This window comes from Triticum urartu, chromosome 5A, assembly GCF_056163025.1.
Source record: "Triticum urartu cultivar PI428250 chromosome 5A, HENAU_Tu73, whole genome shotgun sequence".
Taxonomy (NCBI): Eukaryota; Viridiplantae; Streptophyta; class Magnoliopsida; order Poales; family Poaceae; genus Triticum; species Triticum urartu.
The window spans coordinates 16554526-16559330 of NC_141877.1; the positions used below are offsets into that span (position 1 = coordinate 16554526).

Below are 4805 nucleotides of genomic sequence, written 5' to 3' on the forward strand. Positions count from 1 at the left end.
TTAGCTCGATAGCTCGACAGAATATCATTATGTTTAATGGTCATGCCATATATTAAATGAAAATAAGATAATTCATTACCATATATGATGTCTATAATTTATTTTCCATTTTATTTACCAACGAACATGAAAACTTAATTAAGTGCAGAGAAGATTTAGGACTAATTATGGCATGTGGTCGACTATGTGTTAAATATCCTATATTTTTGATAAAGGTTCCGAGCATATTTGCCTTAATTTTTTTGTTTTCCATCTATATATTTATAATTTTTACCATCTCATTTAGCTCAAAACTAACTCGAGATCGACTCGAGATCGTTATAAGGTGAGCACGAGTCATGTTCTACAACTCGATCTTGAGCTTCATTCAGTTTGAGCTCGCTCGAATTTTCATATGAGTTAAGTTGAGCCAACTCCAACTCACTCGAACTCGACTCGTTTACGGCCCTACGTGCGACAAAAAATTAAGATGGCAAGAGTAAATGGAGCCTAGGTGACCACCACCAACTGGACGTGTTAATTAACCAAGTTGTTTTAGAGCAAGAATAGCGTACGAGTGCTACTGGGCACGCATATACAGTTCATTTTGAGCTCCTTTTTCTAATACTATCTGCATCGACTTTATTACAAGAGTTAATTACACAAAACCACAACTTCAGGTTTTTTTTGAGGGAAAAACCATAATTTCAGGTTAACTTATAACACTTTACCACAACTTTTGAGTTTTTTTTAATAAAAAACCACAACTTCAAGTCAATTTATAACACTTTACCACAACTTTTGAGTTTCTTTAACACAAAACCACAACTTCTGAACTAATTCTCAACATTGAGCCCAAATCTATCGGTCAACTTCTTTTAATAGCCAATCTGATTGATTGGGTCCACATGTTAGGACCTAAGTCGGAAAAAGGTGGCATGTGCGCATCACCTATGTAGCCTACCATTTCCTCCTCTTGCCATCCCGTACCGGCGCTATCAACTCCACCGATGCATTGAGCAGGGAGCTGGTTGTTGGTGGGGTGGTCGAAATTCTGCCACAGGATGATCACTCCGAGCATCCTTGAAGGCGAGGTTCCTAGTGTCGCAAAGCCGCACCCGTCCGGACTATGGCATGGTCAGGCAGGGTACACGAACTAGACAGAGAGGTCTTGGGGAGCTGCAGGTGAACGCGTCGTCGAGGATACGATGATGTCGTATGCAGACTGCTATGTTACACATATCCAGTCAGCGCCACGTAGGAGGGAACTTGCTACCTAGAGCCTGACATGTGGGCCCAATCATTCAGATTGGTTATTAAAGTGGTTGACCGATAGATTTTGGCTCAATGTTGAGAATTAGTTCAGAAGTTGTGGTTTTGTTTAAAAAACTCAAAAGTTGCAGTAAAGTGTTATAAGTTACCCCGAAGTTGTGGTTTTGTGTTAAAAAAACTCAAATGTTATGGTAAAGTGTTATAAGTTATTCTGAAGTTGTGGTTTTGTGTAATTAACTCTTATTACAATAATAATGGGTGTTGACTAGGTGCGTCATCTTGATTTCAATACATAGTTCAGAAGAGCAATACAGATACTCTGTAAAAAAAAGAAAGAAAATTCATTCTATGTACTATAAAGGACCGAGAAAGCACTTATAGCCGGTGATCTACCAAGGACCGAGCTCTTAAGCAAAGGGATTCTTTGCGCTTGACCAACCAAAAGACAAATACCAACCACCATACCCTTTTTATAAGTAGCACGGCTTCTCCGAGCAAATGGTCAATGACATATTTCTCATTTACCTTTCTATATTCGAGTCACCCAGTATAGAAACTTGCATTACTTGTTCCTCTCCTGCACATTGGAGACATGAACATGGCTGGTACGGAATAGACGGCACCGGGAACTATTGACGGGTCATCAAAACTGCAATGTGCACTCCTGTCTCACGTCACCACAGTTGTTATCACAAAGGAAACACGATGCAGTGATCATAGACAACAAAAAGAGGATAATGGAGCACGAGGAAAGCCTACATGCTATTTTCACCGGTCTGCAAGTACAGTTACGTGAAGCTTAAGTGTAATACAAAATCTGGAACTAGTAGCATGCTGAATCTTGGGGTGCATCTGCCTTGGCCTGGAGTGGCACTACTTAGCACAATAGAAAGAGATGTAGATGAATAAAACTGTTAGGTAATGAGATTCAGCTAAGATGGTGGAGGAGAGCGCACAAATTTCTAAACTTGTTCTCTCGAAATCTATTAGATGGTATCTATGCTCTGTGAAAATATTAAGCAATGCCCCTAGGTCAGATCGAGTATAACCGTCCTTGATTAATTCGGCAGTCTGAGCTCTGTCATGGCCATGATGGTGTGCCGTCCATACATACTCTGTGAGGGAAAATTAATCCATGGTAGGATGTTAAACGCCATGGGTGCAAGAAGGTAGGCAAGCTCGCCACCAGTGAAAATTCTGCTTTTTTTTCGAAAAGGGGATCCCCGGCCTCTGAGTGATAATTCTGCTTTGATCTGCAGTATGCGCAAATGAATGATTGATTGCCTAACTAACCTAGTCTACCTACCAGTGGCTCTAGCTAGCTTCTTATACTTCACTTTTGCAGCTAGGCCTCCTCAATGCATTGAAGGTACACAATATTGCAAAAAATAGTAATATTCCCTCTCAGACTTGTGGACCCACTGGCGGAGCTACAACAAGGCTAAATGGGCCATGGCCCGCCCAATCCAAAGCAAAACAGTAAGGGACAAAGACTTAACTGACCCATGAGAGGAAACATACTGGGTTTTTCTTTGTACTCGCTCGCCATTATTTGGCACTGTAGCTCGCCATTGTGTGAACCACACAAGATTGAGGTGTGTTTGGTTGCCCACCCTCAATTTGTCTACATTGCCTGTGTTGCTCAGTTGGGCCTGGTTAAGGAAAAACAGGGAAAAAAACTAACATCTACATTTCGTTTGGTTGCCCGCGTCTATTAGAATAGTATGTGTACAGGACGTAGAGTCCATGTTGTATACGGGCCTTGAGCCGTTTCCTAGTCTGTATATGATCTCTGTCGTGTCCTATCATGTAACCGATCTCTGACCGATCCATGCAATATAAATATACAGCAAGGTGATCCCAAGGGACATCAAGCCTGAATCAATCGATCTCTTGTTTCTTACATGGTATTAGAGCCTTCTCTTCTTCATCGCATCTAGATGTCTCTCGTTCCCTTCAGCGTATCCTGAGGAGCTTCTTCCTCAACCGCTCAGCCCATGACGACCCTCGGCGACAACTCCCGCGAGAAGCTTGGGCGCGACAACTTCCTTCTTTGGAAGGCGACGGTCCTGCCCCCGATCCGTGCTGCACAGCTAGACGGATATCTCGACGGAACGCTTGAAGCTCCGGCCAAGACTCTTGAAGTCCAGAAGGCCGACAAATCTGGCACCGAGACGGTGCCCAACCCCGAGTACGCTTGCTGGATAGCCCAAGATCAGAAGGTTCTTGGCTCGCTACTGACCTCTCTGTCGCGTGAAGTTTTGACTCAAGTCGTCTCCATGAAGACATCCACGCAGGTCTGGTCAGCCCTTGAGGAGATGTACTCCTCTGTCTCCCGGTCACGAATTATCCAACTTCGGACCCTGTTCGCTGGCACTCGGAAGAACGAGATGACCGCCACCGCGTACTTCACGAAGATGCGGGGCATTGCGGACGAACTTACAGCAGCAGGAAAGAAGATGGAAGATGATGATCTCATCTCTCAAATCCTTGCTGGATTGGATGCAAAATATAATCCTTTTGTCTCATCCATTGCCGCTAGAACCGATGCCTATTCCTTGAGTGAAATTTATGCTTAGTTCATTGCCTTTGAAGCGTGCCTGGAGTCACAAAATTCTGGGTCACAGCAGTATAATTCGTCGGCAAATCTTGCTGCACGAGGAGGACATGGCAAAGGAAATCGTGGAGGCAAAAACAATGGTGGCGGGAACCGCGGTGGCCACGGCAACAACAACCGCGGAGGCTACAACAACAACAACTACGGCAACAACTACAACCACGGGAACAACAACTACCCCCACAATAATCGCGGTGGAGGACGACCAGGACCAGCAGGAGGAGCGAACCTTCCCCGAGGTGAAAGGCCTACTTGCCAGATTTGTGGTAAGGTTGGCCATCCAGCTCATAAGTGCTGGTATCATTTTGACCCAAATTATGTCACTGAAGAGAGATATGGTGGAGCAGCCACTACTTCATATGGAATTGACTCAAATTGGTACTTTGATACCGGAGCAACTGATCATATTACAGGGGAGCTCGACAAGCTGACAACACGTACTCGCTACAACGGTCCTGAACAAGTTCATACAGCTAATGGTGCAGGTATGCCTATTAGTCACATCGGTCATGCAGTCGTTAATTCTTTTGATCATACTCGAAATTTTCATCTTAACGACATACTTCATGTTCCCCAAGCCACCAAAAGCCTAGTTTCTGCTAGTCGTTTTGCTTCTGATAACAATACTATTGTGGAAATTCACCCTCATTCTTTTTTCGTTAAGGACCCAACAACGAAGGAAATTCTTCTGCACGGCCCATGTGAGCGTGGTCTTTATCCATTGAAATCGCCTCGCTCATCTCCTTCCTCCGGTATTCAAGTTTTTGGTGCTTCAAGGCCGTCTCTAACAAGATGGCATGATCGACTTGGTCATCCAGCCTCTCCAATAGTCAAACAAGTCCTTAAGAAGTATAATTTACCATGTTCCGTTGAGTCTACTAGTGAGTCCGTGTGTGATTCTTGTCAAAAGGCTAAAAGTCATCAACTTCCGTATCCT

The 4805-nt window shown here is 43.9% G+C and overlaps 1 non-coding gene across 1 annotated transcript; it reads left to right on the top strand.

Moving 5' to 3' along the window:
• The first annotated feature begins 3707 nt into the window (after nt 1–3707).
• On the top strand, nt 3708–3836 carry LOC147967512 (small nucleolar RNA Z247). The gene has a single exon (XR_015606891.1). It is a non-coding gene; the product is annotated as a small nucleolar RNA Z247 (small nucleolar RNA).
• The last annotated feature ends 969 nt before the right edge of the window (nt 3837–4805 follow it).